The sequence below is a fragment of the Saccopteryx leptura genome, chromosome 1 (genome assembly GCF_036850995.1).
Source record: "Saccopteryx leptura isolate mSacLep1 chromosome 1, mSacLep1_pri_phased_curated, whole genome shotgun sequence".
NCBI lineage: Eukaryota > Metazoa > Chordata > Mammalia > Chiroptera > Emballonuridae > Saccopteryx > Saccopteryx leptura.
This window is the reverse complement of record NC_089503.1, coordinates 105,193,323-105,207,787: the sequence shown is the minus strand read 5'-3', so window position 1 is coordinate 105,207,787 and position 14,465 is coordinate 105,193,323. Positions and strand designations below refer to the sequence as shown.

At 40.8% G+C, this 14,465-nt stretch overlaps 1 protein-coding gene across 2 annotated transcripts in view; it reads right to left on the bottom strand.

The window, feature by feature from the left end:
- The window catches only part of IL18 (interleukin 18), a 29,790-nt gene extending 21,550 nt beyond the window's left edge, over positions 1-8,240 (bottom strand). For both annotated transcript variants that reach the window (XM_066373077.1, XM_066373086.1), the window contains exon 1: positions 8,103-8,240. The gene's annotated coding sequence lies outside the window, so the exon portion shown is untranslated. The remainder of the gene's footprint in view (positions 1-8,102) is intronic.
- Positions 8,241-14,465: the final 6,225 nt, after the last annotated feature.

The window sequence follows — 14,465 nt, the reverse complement described above, 5'->3', positions numbered from 1 at the left end:
CCAGGTGTGGCTTATGGTCACTTGCCCCTTGTCAGAGGAATATTTATTAAATATAGATACTAAAGAAGAACAGGAAGCTTCAAATGACTATTTAACAGACTTACAGCATAGATTCCCTTGAGTTTGGGCGGAAACCAACCCGCCTGGGCTTGCAAAGCATCAAGCCTCAGTAGTTGCTCAGCTTACTGCAAGTGCTGTCCCCATATGAGTAAAACAATACCTTATGTCAAGAGAAGCTAAAAAGGGAATAACCCCCCATGTTAAGAGACTATTAGAATCTGGTATTCTGTTCCTTGCCAATCCTAGTGGAACACCCCTTTACTGCCTATTTGGTAGACTATCATCCAGTTCAGGACTTACAGGAAGTAAATAAGTGAGTTGAGACAATACACCCAACTGTGCCTAACCCCTACCCTCTCTTAAGCCTGTTGTCACCAGCCTTGAAATTTTACACGGCCTTAGATTTGAAAGATACTTTCTTCAGTACTCCCCTGGCCCCTGTAAGTCAGCCCATCTTTGCCTTTGAGTGGAATGACCCAGAGGCAGGCATTTCAGGACAACTAACCTGGACCAGATTACCACAGGGCTTCAAGAATTCACCGACCCTCTTTGATGAGGCACTACATTAGGACCTGCTCGACTTACACCAGGAACATCCAAGTGCACGCTGCTCCAGTACATAGATGATTTGCTTCTAGCTGTGGAAACGGAGGTAAGCTGCCAGACAGCCACTGAGGGACTTTTACAAACACTGCAGACTCTGGGGTACCGGGTGTCAGCTAAGAAGGCACAACTCTGCACCTCTAAGGTGACCCATCTAGGCTCCCACGTTGAGACGGAGAAGCGTACTCTCTCCTCCAGTCGTATAGAGGCAATCCTTTGAGTTCCAACCCCCACTAGCAAGAGACAAGTTCGAGAATTTCTCGGGGCAGTTGGATACTGCAGACTGTGGACCCCTAGGTTTGCATAGATAGCCAAGCCTTTATACTCTTGTACAGCAGGAACCCAAGAGTTAATTTGGACAGATAAGGAACAAGAAGCTTTTGAAACCCTCAAAAAGGCCCTCACTGAGGCCCCTGCTCTGGCTTTGTCAGACATTACAAAGCTCTTTGTTCATGAGAGCAAGGAAATAGCGAAAGGGGTTTTGACCCAAACGCTAGGGCCATGGCACCGGCCTATTGCTTATCTCTCCAAGCAGCTAGATCCTGTAGCATCTGGATGGCCCAACTGTCTCAGAGCTGTAGCGGCCACTGCCATACTAGTGAGAGAGGCAGATAAATTGACTACAGGGCAAGAACTGTTCCTGACAGCCCCACATGCAGTAGAGACTTTGTTTAAAGCAGGGGTCTCAAACTCAACTCAGCATGTGGGCCACAGAGCAAGATCACAGCCGTTCGGCGGGGGCCGCACTAGGTCTACAAAAGGCAACTGTTACGCAACACTTTTCAGTGTCACAAAACGACCAGAAACTGTAGTTCGTGGATTAGTCTGCGGGCCACAAAAAATTGTTCGGCGGGCCGCATGCGGCCCGTGGGCCGCGAGTTTGAGACCTCTGGTTTAAAGGAACTCCAGAAAGGTGAGTGTCTAATGCTAGGATCACGCAGTATCAAGCTCTGCTCATAGATCAGCCTCGCATTAAGTTTGTCCAGAAACAGGCTATCAACCCAGCAAGCCTGATGCCTGACGAGGATCCAAGCATACCTTTGCATGACTGCTCTGAAGTGCTAGACTTTGTTCAAACTGCAAGACCAGACCTTACTGATGTGCTCCTACCTAATGTGGAAGTACAGCTATTCACAGATGGCAGCAGTTTTGTCCTAGGGGTTCGACATGCTGGAGCAGCTGTAGTGACTCCTAATGAGACCATATGGGCCCAAGCCTTGCCCCACAGGACCTCAGCTCAGTGGGTGGAATTTATTGCTCTCACCCAGGTGTTAAGGTGGGCCAAAGGAAAGAAGGTCAATATTTACACTGACAGCAGGCATGCTTTTGCTACTGCCCATGTTCATGTAGCAATCTATAAGGAGAGAGGATTCCTGACATCTGCCGGTAAGGACATTAAAAACAAGCCAGTGAAACAAGCTAATTTACAATGGATTCATCCAGGGAAAAACATTCTGGGAACACCTGCAACCTTGCAGAACCAGTCCAAGGCCACCGCCTGGTAAACCAGCCTCAAGGCCAAAGTCTCTTTGTTTTAGAGAAAGTGAGTTCTGCTAAAAGTTACTTATGCTAAGTAAGAGCCTTTCTTTTCTACATTTCAAATAGTACATAATATTTTTTATTTATTAAAAAATATGGTTAACATGTATTTTTATTTTCCCTGTCTCTTTTTTTTAAGGGGCCTAATATTTTCTTCTGTGTTGGGGGCCTGAACCGACCTTAATCTGCCTCAGACCACAGGTCAGGTGGTTAAGAGTCACTTCCATGCAACAATAGTATTAACAGTGCACAACTCTCTTGGCCTACCCCGTTGCAATGATTTCATTTTAGATAAACTAACCTGTAGCTCACATATTTCCACCTTGCTTATAAAATGAAGCTATTACCTTTATCTTCTATTTATTAGATTCTCTCTACTTCATGTCACACAAAATGCAACCTGCAATGAAGTTTGGTTTGACGAAAGCTTGTGAAGGAGAGTTGTATTATAAAGGCCTGTTTCACTAGGCTGAAGAGTTTGACATTTTTTTCTAAAAAAATACTGCCTTATATTGAGTAGATGAAAGAGGTGGTCAAATTTATGTTTTAAAAAGCCAGTAGGGCCTGACCTGTGGTGGCGCAGTGGATAAAGCATCGACCTGGAAATGCTGAGGTCGCCGGTTCAAAATCCTGGGCTTGCCTGGTCAAGGCACATATGGGAGTTGATGCTTCCAGCTCCTCCCCCCCTTCTCTCTCTCTCTCTCTCTGTCTCTCCCTCTCTTCTCTAAAATGAATAAATTAAAAAAAAAAGAATGAAATGAAAATAAATTAAAAAAAGCCAGTAATCTGGCAGGAGTGTAGAGAATGCATTGGATGGGGCAAGACTGGATGGAGGTCAGAAAACAACCTTAGAAGCAGTTTTAACAGTTAAGGTAAGACTTGACGAGATTGTATACACTAAGGTGGCGGCTTCAGGGGTGAAAGGAAGAAGGTGGGTTCAAGAGAGATTAAACAGAAGGCTTTTTTAGCTGATTGGTTGTGGGTCAAATGGAAGAAGGAAGAACTGAGGATGAGTTCAAAGATTCTGACTTGAGCCTGACCAGGAGGTGGCGCAGTGGCTAGATCCTCTGACTGGGATGCAGAGGACCCAGGTTTGAAACCCTGAGGTCACTGGCTTGAGTGTGAGCTCATCTGGCTTGAGCATGGGGTCACTGGCTTGAATATGGGATCATAGATATGACCCTGTGGCCGCTGGCTTGAGCCCAAGGGTCGCTGGCTTGAGCAAGTGAGCAAGGAGTCACTCTGTCTGCTATAGCCCCCTGGTCAAGGCACATATGAGAAAGCAATCAGTGAACAACTAAGGTGCTGCATGAAGAATTGATACTTCTCATCTCTCTTCCTTCCTGTCTGTCCCTATCTGTCCCTCTTTCTCTGTCTCTGTCAAAAAAAAAAAAGTCCTGATTTGAGCAATTTATGTTACCTTATTAACTGAGAAAAAAAATGAAAGAGAAGCTCGAGTGGAAATAACTAGTTCAATTTTGCAAATCTTAAGAGTGTCACAGAAGCCAACAGAGAAAAACACTTCAAGCAAGGACTGCCTGAACTTGGGTACCGCCAAGCCCATAACTTGGACATACGCTTAAATTTCTTCACTGAATTTGACAATTAGAAAGATTTGGTATCTGTGAACAGTTTGGGGAAAGTAGGGGTAGAAAAAGGCAAGTTGGCAAAGATCTAGGACAGACTGGGATGGGAAATACAAATTATTCTTTTAGGATGTTTGGCTATAAAGTGAAAAGAGAGGGTGGTAGTTATTGGGGAATATGTAACTTGCAAATTTCAGTTTCTGGCTCCAGCTCCACAGTTCCAACTGTAAGGTATACAAATGAGTTACTCTGCCAAACATGTGCCAATGACCTGTTCAAAAACTGAAACCTGGAAGTCCTTTCTGACTTCTTTGTCTAATTTTTTCTCTGCCTCATAAATGCTGTAGATTTTATGCCTCAGAAATGTCTTTATAATTTGGTGTCACCTTTCTGTCTCCATCAGCACTGTTTTAAATCAAGCCCTCGTCACTTCCAGCATCTTCTACTTTAATTCTCCTCTTCTAGGTCTTGCTTCCAGTACCAGTGATTCCCTCAACCCCCACTGCCAGGCCGGGACTTCCCTCGCACCAAGCCCTTGTTCAGCCTTTCTGTCTCAGCTCAAACATCTCCTCCAAAAAAATGTCCCCGACTCCTACATTGGTAGCTAATCATTTCTCTTCTCAGTACCTCCCTCCCTCAACCCTCTCCCCTTCAGGTTTATGTAATAGCTCTTACATTGAATTCAGATTATTTTGATGACAAAAAATAGTTCTGCCCAGTTTTAATCTGAATTTCAAGACAAGGAGTTGTCCTTTTTTTTTTTTTTTTTTTTTAAAATCTTCAACACCTGGGAAGAGCTTATACATAGTAAATAAATATTTACTATGATAAAACTTGCCACTATGACAACGTGTGAAAGGGTGGTAGAATTTTTTCTGTTTTTAAATTTCCACTCCATCTTAAAGCCAATGAGAAAAAGAAAATGGTGGAACTCTGAAAGCAGATTTTTAAAAATAGAATAATTTCTGTGGTGGTGCGGTGGATAGTGTGGACTTGGAATGCTGAGGTTGCAGGTTTGAAATCCTGGGCTTGCCAAGTTAAGGCACATAGGTGAAGCGACTAATATGAGTTGGTGCTTCCTGCTCCTACCCCCTTTACTCTCTAAAATCAATAATAAAATCTTCTTTTAAAAACAGAATAATTTCTCAAATATTCTTCTTCTTTTTTTCCTACTAGTTTCTCTTTATTTCATGAGTGTTTATTTTGAATTCTTTATTCTCTTACCACTCTTTTAGTTAGGTCTTAATACATCTATGTGTTCCCTTCCTTTTCTTTCTCCAACTTTTCCTTTTCCTTTCTTGTTTGTGTCTTTTTACTTAACTCTAATCCATAAAAATTATAGTTTCCATTGAATAAAAATGCTTAAAAATACAGTTAAGATATTCAAAATATGAATTTATTTTTTTTAATTTATTAATTGATTAGAGAGAGAGAGAGAGAGAAGCATTTATTTGTTGTTCCACTTAGTTGTGTACTCACTGGTTGTCTCCTGTATGTGCCCTGACCGAGGGTGGAATCTGCAACAAGTTTCCAGTTGCTGCTCTAACCAATTGAGCTAACTGGCCAGGGCTGACTTACGTATTTATTTATGTAGTGATTTATTTATTTATTTTAAAAGAGTTATAAACCACTTCAGAAAGCTCCTCTCAGAAATATTCAGTGACAATTGGTCTTTCGAAACAAAAAATGTTTTAGTTATGCAAGCCTTGGGAACTAGCTGGAGGCTAGTGGATGGTAGAATCATGATGGAGGTAAGGCCACATGTGACCCACACTTTTCTGGGGCTAGTCATTTGATTCTGAGGGTCTCCTTTTTTCATTTGGATAAGCAGGGAGTTGAATGGTCAATCTTTAAGATCTTTTCCAGCTCCAGAATTCTGTTATTCTAGATTCTAGAGAAGGTCACAAGGAAAGAACCAATTATTTGGTGGCAAATGCCATGGTAACTACTTTATCATAATTCTAAAACAACATGTAGTGATTGAATATTTATTGTATAGACAGCATTGTTTAGCTAGTAGGAGTTTAAAAACATACTGTTAGATTAAAAGTAAACATGTTTTGACCTTGAAAAGCAACTTTAATTATATCTAGCCTGGCTGTGGAATTCCAATTCTGTGGAAATGTATGGGATAAAATGAGGATGCATATTACCTGATTCCCTGAAATCATCTGTAGTCACCTTGATAGCGACAAGATTCAAAACCCAACTTTTCAGTTCTGTAAATCATTTTGTCCTTTAAATTTTGTCATATTGATAATGCATTATGTGGGTATGGGGGAGATGGGTGTGGAAGACCTAGGTAAAGATTTAGATAAGTAATTAATGATAAAAGAGACATAATTAACCGCTAACTACAGACTCAAAGCAAAAAGCCAAAACAGAACTGATGTAATTAGAATGGCCTTGTGTGAAAAGGAAAATTGAATTTAATCTTAAAGAATGCTTAAACCTGACCTGTGGTAGCACAGTGGATGGAGCATTGACCTGGAATGCTGAAGTCACTGGTTCAAAACCCTGGGCTTGCTGGGTCAAGGCACATACAACAAGCAATCAATAAACAATTAAAGTGAAGCAACTATGAGTTGATACTTCTTATCCCTCCCCCCCCACCTCTTCTCTCTGTAAAATCAATAAATAAAATCTTAAAACTTAAACAGATGGAAGAACATTTATGTGATAATTAAAAAAATGTTGTGATTGTCGTGGTGGGGTGGACTGAATGGGGCCATATTTTCTACTGTAGCAGAACAGTCCTGGCTGCCCTGCAGTGAACGCAGGGTAGGGCGGGGTTAAATTATGGAAGGTTTTGGAAGTCATGTAGAAGCACTCTAGTTTAATCTCACAGGCAATAATAAAGTGGCATACTGAGCTGACAGTGCATTATTAAAAAGATTAGAGACAGGTTATGAAACTACTATAAGAATTCATGCTGGAGTTCTAGTAAGAATGCATGACAGTCATGTAGGGATTATATAAACAAAGCATATTTTGAAAGATATTTTAAAGGAAGAGTTAATGGAACTTGAAATAGCTGGATATTAGCAAAAAGAAAAGAGGATTTTAAGGGTGTCTCAATTTTGTTATTCATACTTCAAAATAGAAATATTTATTTAGTCCCTTTCTGATTGTGAAATAAAATCCTCCTAAGGAATGCTATATTATCCAACTGGAGCCCAGCCTAAAGGTGTTGAGGTAGATTCCATAAAGATTATGAACCTTTGGCAATTTTTTTGTTTGCTTTCAAAATAACTGATTCAGAGTTGAAACTCCCTTTAAAGAAAAGCTTATTTATTTTTATCATTCTAAAGCAGCAGTTCTCAGGGAGTTCATGAGATCAAAGGTATTATTATCATAGTAATTCCAAGATGTAATTTGTCTTTTTCATTTTTATTCTTTCATGAGTATACAATACAGTTTACCAGAGGCTACATTCTTTGTGATATTACATAGATTGAGTCACAAGCAGATGAGAATGCATCTGTCTTTTATTAAGCCAGACATTAAAGAGATTTGTAAAAATAAAAAACAATGTCACCAGTTTGATGAGGTGCTGCGCAGTGGATAGGGCATTGACCCGGGATGCTGAAGACCCAGGTTTGAAACCCTGATGTTACTGGCTTGAGCATGGGGTACCTGACTTGAGCATGGGATCATAGATATGACCCCATGGTCGCTGGCATGAGCCCAAAGGTCGCTGGCATGAGCAAGAGGTCACAGGCTCAGCTGGAGCCCTCTAGTTAAGGTACTGATAAGAAAGCAATCAATGAACAACTTAAGTGCCACAACTATGGGCTGATGATTCTCATTGCTTTCCCTTCTTATCTGTCTCTCTGTCTCTCTTTCACTCACTTAAAAAAACAATATCACTTGTCACAACAGACTTTTTTTGGGATCTATAATTAAAAATGTTATTTATGTTAACGTGATGTGCTTATTGTTATTTTAAGATAAATTAATAGGTCATTATCTTTTAAATTTCTCAGTTTTAATTTCAAATACAGTAAATGACAGTAGTACAATAAATAACCTAGAAAAACAAAAATTCTTCAGGATCCTCAGTAATATTTAGATATGTAAAGAAGTCACGAGACCAAAAAGTTTGAGAATATTTGTTCTAAAGTGGTACCCTCCAATGTTGAGTAAAAGACAGAAAAGTTTCTACTCTGACTTTGCTGTATACCTTAGGTTGTTACTAACCACCCATCATAGTGATGTCAGAAAACTTAAATTTCTCTCAACCACTTTTCCTCGCTTATTTACTTCTAATCACCATGCTTGGGTTTCCAAATAAAGAGGAATGATATTTCTTACCTGTGCTCAATAGTTTCCTAGAAGAAAAAGTGACCTGGAAGGTCTGAGGTTCCTTTCTGTTCCTGAGGCTTCAGTAGCCAAAGCAGGCAGCCAGGGAGGCAGAACGCTTTGAAACTCCTATCTGAATCCCTCGGCTGGCTGTCTGTCTCAAGAGGAGAGAGGAATGAGGAAGAAAATTAGAGGGAGGAGACTGTCTTGGCACGCCTTGGACCCGCCCTCAAAATGGGCTCTTTCTTAGGGCCATAGAACTTGAAATAAATTGTCAGATAATATGGATATTTCTTTAATGTAAAGTCACTATGAAATATTTTCTTCTGTAAAAGTTGGAGTTCTGACTGTCCAAAGTCTGTATTTCTTTCAGAAGTACACCCAAGCATCTTTTATAAAAAGCACCTGCTTGGTCAATTAAAAGCACTTTTTCACATAAATCAGTTTGAAACTTTGTACACATACTTCAGCACAGAACTTTACCTAATAGTGCTGAATCATTAGCCCAATTAGAGCAATTAATATAATTATTGAACCTAAGATGTAACTTTTGGAAAACAGAGTGTCACTATCACAGCCTTGGAAATAATTAGTAGAAACAAAGTTTTTAAAGACAATTTTTCTCTTTAACATGTGCTACCTTGCTAGCAAGGTAACTAGCAAGGTGATTTTTGCTTTTTTGTCAGTAGAGACTGTGTAGATACAGGGGTTCTAGAATTAGGAAACAAAATGCTTATATTAGCAGCTAGCTGAATTTTTTTGTTTTTTGTTTTTTTCATTTTTAAAATTGATTATAGAAAGAGAGAAATATCAATTTGTTGTTCCACTTATTTATGCATTCATTGGTTGATTCTCATCTATGCCCTGATCTGGGATCAAATCTGCAACTTTGGTGTATTGGGATGATGCCCTAAACAACTGAGCTACCAGGGCTTTTTGTTTTAACAAGAATTTTTCTATTTTATAAGGCCATACAAACATCATGTGTTCAGTTGTGTTTACAAAGGAAGTCTGTGGCAGAATGGCTAAAGGTGCTTGGTGTGGTGGCTGTCAGGAGGAAAAAATAGCATATTTAAGAAGTATATGATAAGACTACACATATGATTGAAATTGAAATAACAACTTTTCATCCTCCAACTGTAATGTCCAATTGGGCCAACTAACATGAAAGCGTGAGGTGGAGTCAAACAGTGATCAGTAGCAGGGGGCCAAACAAACTAATTTTAAATTGGCTACTGCCAATTATTTTTTTCCAGCTGTAATGATTTCTTAGTTTGGGGACACATATTTTTCTTTGATACAGAGTAACCCAAATGTCTCTATATTTAGCCTACTTCATAGTGTTGTGAAGATTAAATGAGATGATGATAACCCTTTAGTTATTTTAAAGCACTAGGCAACTATAACCTTCCACACTCTTTTGCTTATTTTTACTCATTCAGCTTATGTAATGGAGATAAGATTTTAGAAATAAAATGGCCCTGGTCAGATAGAATTGCTCTCTTGATTAAAGCATCATCCCAATATGCAAAAGATTGAGGGTTTGATCCCTGGTCAAGGCACATACAGGAACAGATTGATGTTTCTCTCTCTCTTTTCCCCTTTTTTCTCCCTAAAATCAATCAATAAAAAAATTAAAAAATAAAATAAAATATTCACAGTGGTCTCTTATTCTGATGTAAACATTTTTATGTGTTAGGTGGAATCATTTTTCCTGGAAATATTTTAAGAACTTGATAACTACCTGTATAGAGATTATACAATATGAAGACTGGGAGAGAAATTAGATCAGTATTTTCCACACTTTGGTACTTAATGGACCATTAAAAAAATAAAGATAATGAAAAATAGATACACACTGAATGGGCAATTTTATACTTTACTAAGCAAAGACATTAGAAATCTAAAAATATTTATATTTTTATTTCATGAAAAAAACACTTTAACAGGAAAAATTATGAAGGACATAGTATCAGAATAAATGACAATTCTTTTTTTTTTTTTAAATGGAATGAGGTGACATCTTTTTTTAAAATTTTTTATTTATTCATTTTTTTTAGAGAGGAGAGGGGGAGAGAGAGAGAGAGAGAGACAGAGAGGAGAGACAGAGAAAGAGAAGGGGGAGGAGCTGAAAGCATCAACTCCCATATGTGCCTTGACCAGGCAAGCCCAGGGTTTCAAACCGGCAACCTTAGCATTTCCAGGTGGATGCTTTATCCACTGTGCCACCACAGGTCAGGCTAAATGACAATTCTTTAAAGTAAGTACATTGGCTTTATGAGATTTTCATTTCTTTTTCCCTCACTTTACCACAGATGGGGAAAATTTCAACATAGATTGTTGTCAGTCCTTAGACAATGACAGGGATCCTTGAAGGACTGCCAATAACTGCACCATAATTATTTAGCCTACTTTTATTAAGTGACTGATATTTCACAATATTAGCAAATAAAGTCAAACAAATTGAGTATGTATTTTCTTGGAATTTGTTTTTCAATTTCCGAGAAAAACAGGTTTTTCACAAACAGCCAATAAACAAACATATTCACACAACACTTACAAGCCTTTATGACAACAAGCATTTAAAGAAGCCAAAGGGGAAAAACATTAAATTTTATATGTTAAATATAATTTGCTAAAGTATGTCAACTATAAATAAAAGTTGAGTAGGTATTCTGTCATGGAAAAGTATTTATTCAGGAAAAAGAAAGGTCACAACCCAAAATGTGCAGCCATGGCTAGCCATTTGGAGCTTCATGCTGGCTTAAAGAAGGAGGAGGTGCTAAAGGATAGAAAGGAAGAGGAAGTTATGGGGAGGCAGTGCCACAGCCATAGACTTCTGTTGTAGATAGGAGTTCTTCCCGTAGGGCTTTTTGAAGACGTAGGGTGTGAGAGCTCTTATGGGTCCTCCTTATTACAGTCTAGGATAAAGTATGGGTTATAAATGTTGACAGGTGTAAGAATGTGTACTTGAAATTTATGGGGGGGGGGTGTAACTGACCTTTGTTTTATGAGCTGATATCTTTATTTTCTTCCTCATCACCTAATTGGGCATAAGTTTAGAATGTCTATCTTTGAAATTGCAGGTCAAAGTCACCATATTGAAGTACCCAAAAGGCTAAACTTCCAGTATGTAGGTCATGTGTGTTGCCAAATATATATATATATATGTATGTATATATTTTAAGATCTTATTTATTGATTTTACAGAGAGGGGAGGGTTGGGGGAGCAAGAAGCATCAATTCATGGTTGTTTCACTTTAGTTTTTCATTGCTTGTTTGTTGCATGTGCCTTGACTGGGCAAGCATGGGGTTTCAAACGAGCGACCTCAGCATTCCAGGTTGATGCTTAATTCACTGTGCCACCACAGGCCAGGCCATATATATTTTTTCATTAACAGCACCTCTGTACACAAGAAGGCCTTATAATTTTTTTTTTTGAATTTATTGATTTTAGTGAGAGAGGAAGGGAGAAAGACGGGAACATCAACCTGTTCCTGTATGTGCCCTAACCTGGGATGGAACCAGCAACCTCTGTGCTTCAGGATAATGCTCTAACCAACCCAGCTATTTGGCCAGGGCAAGGAGGGCTTTTTTAAAAATTGATTTTTAGAGAGACACAGAGGGGAAAGCATTAATTTGTTGTTCCACTTGTCTATGCATTCATTGGTTGCTCCCTGTATGTGCCGTAAACGGGGATGGAACCTACAACCTGGTGTTTCCAGACGATGTTCTAAGCTACCATGCTACTGGTCAGGGTCAAACACTTTTTGACTGACCTGTGGTGGCGCAGTGGATAAAGCATCGACCTAGAATGCTGAGGTCACCGGTTTGAATCCCTGGGCTTGCCTGGTCAAGGCACATATGGGAGTTGATGCTTCTTGCTCTTCTCCCTTCACTCTCTTTCTCTCTCTCCTTTCTCTCTAAAAATGAATAAATAAAAGCTAAAATAAAATTGAAAAAAATAAATTAAAAAAGTTCTTAAAAAAATATTTTTTGAAAGTTGTCAATTAAATGGACTGAACTAATCGACACATTGAGATGAGGAGGGAAAAAGCTCAAAGGGATGTCTGAGTCAGCCAGTTGAAAAATTAACTAATCACAGTCTGACAGTTCCTTGATGGGCTCCCTGGAACAACTTGCACCACCAGCAAGAAGAATGGGAATTGTGAATGGCTAAGACAAATGGTCTGAAACTTCCCTCAAACCCTCTCCCACCCTAAGACATGAGGGTGGATCTACCAATAAAGGGATCATGTACCCTGTGCATGGATACTGTAAAGATATGTAAGCTGTAAGTAAACTAATTTTGGGAGCTCATGAGTTAAAGCCTCTTAGGCCACATAGCTCCACCAGCAAATAAAAAACCCGTTCCTTCAACAAGTTGTCTGAACGTCTCTTTTTATCCTCTGGGAGTTGCTTCCTTTGTTCCTGCAAGAGATTTGGTGCATTGACCAGGAAGCGAGGAGGGATGACACCCAGGATTGGTGGACTTTGAGCACCCCATGGGGGAACGCTTGAACCACCCTGTAGACACACGTGCTGAGCATACCCAAGGATTTCCCAGTGTGGATGCCTTTGCAGGACTGGGGTGGGGATCCCCTCTGCTGGTCCCAGCAAGGATCAGACAGTGGATCAACAGGAGAACAGGGACGTGCCAGTCATGGTAAGGCATACTGGGCACAGGGTAGCTAGCTGAGGTCCTGCCCCACTGGGCAGAAGGGAGGCCTGATCACTCTCTGCTGTGGTAACAAATCACACTCCACAGGACCGGTTAAGAGAGGTTGAAGGTTATGTGAAAGAGAATGAGTGCGGAGTGAATGAGATGGACAACAGGAGCAAGTTTTGACTCTCTCCCACAGGGCCGAAGAGAATGTTGAGTCCTGAACCATTTTTCCGTAGGGTGCCTTGTAAGCTAAGAGGCAGAATTGCATGCTGAAGGCTTATATCAGTCTGCCATAAGCCAAGAGAGTCTGCTATCTCTGCGAGGGAGCAGCGGGTGATGGACAGAGCGAGTGGCGTCCCCTCCAAATTTCACTTCCCCTTCCCTAATTCCTTCTCATGGTGTGACTGGTGTTTGTCATGGGAGCCATGAGGGGTTCACAGGGAAAACCCACTCCCTTGGCCACAATGATCAAAAACTTTAAAAAAGGTTCTCAGGGGATTATGGAGTTTCCATGTCCCTGGGGAAATTGAGAACTTTGTATGAATTAGAATAGCCCACACTTGGGGCTGCATGGCCAGAGGATGGGAGCTTAAATAGGCCATGTGCAGAAAGTGTGACAGGTAGTCACTGGAGATCCAGGCCACCCTGACCAGTTTCCCTACATACACACTTGGCTCATACTAGTTCTGAAACTTTCTCCTTGGCTCAGGGTTTAGGATCCACTGTACTGGTAGTAAAGGCAGAGAAATATTCCACTCTACCCAAGAAGCAATTGCCGCTATTGGTACCAGAAATTTCAGAGTCTAGTGAACCAGAAGAAGCAGCAGAAGCTTTGGCTCCCCCTCTCTATGTGCCAGCAAGGCTCTACCCTCCCATACCTGGCTCCCCACCCACCCCAGAGACTGCTACTGACTCAGACCCATTGTTGCCAGATCTATGGAGCCCCAGTGTAAGCTTGCCTGAGCCGGAGGAGCTTCTCACTCCCCCCCCCCCCCGCCCCAGGCCAGGCCCAGGCTCTCCTCCCCTGCCTGGGAGATTGCGCTCAAAGACAGTGCCTGGCATGCAGATGCTTTTGAGAGACGTGAGAAACACAATAATGGATGAAGAGGGGTGTATAGTAGAGTGACAGGTACTAGTGTACCAACCTTTCACCACCACCGACCTCCTCAATCGGGAACACTACACTCCCTCTTATCCAGAAAAGCCGCAGGTCTTGAGAGATCTTATGCAATCTCTTTTCCAAACCCATAGTCTTACGTGGGTGGATTGGCATCAATTATTCCTTGCTCTGTTCATTACAGAGGAGAGACACTGGGTAATCCAGGCAGGGAGTAAGCAGCTAGAGGAAAATGCCCCCAAGGAACATCAAAACCCCTGGTAGTATGTGTAAGATATTTTTCCCGCTGAGGAAGAAGGAAGGGCGTAGCCACGAAGTGTGGAATAGCAAAAGCTTTATTTAGTACAGTGCATCCTGCCCAACGAGGTTCTCTGGTCCAGGGTCCAGGGGCCAGAGAAGTCGCATGGAGAAATTCGCATGGGGAAAATTTATAGCATCTGTAGGGTGAAGGCTAGTTGATATGATGTGGCAAAATCTCACTGGCTGATAGTCAGTCACTCTTTTCCAAAGGACTCCTGAAAAATTTCTTGTGCTCATGGGTGTTGGCGGTTCTAGCCAAAGTTCCCGGGCTGGCTCCTCACGTGACCTTCCC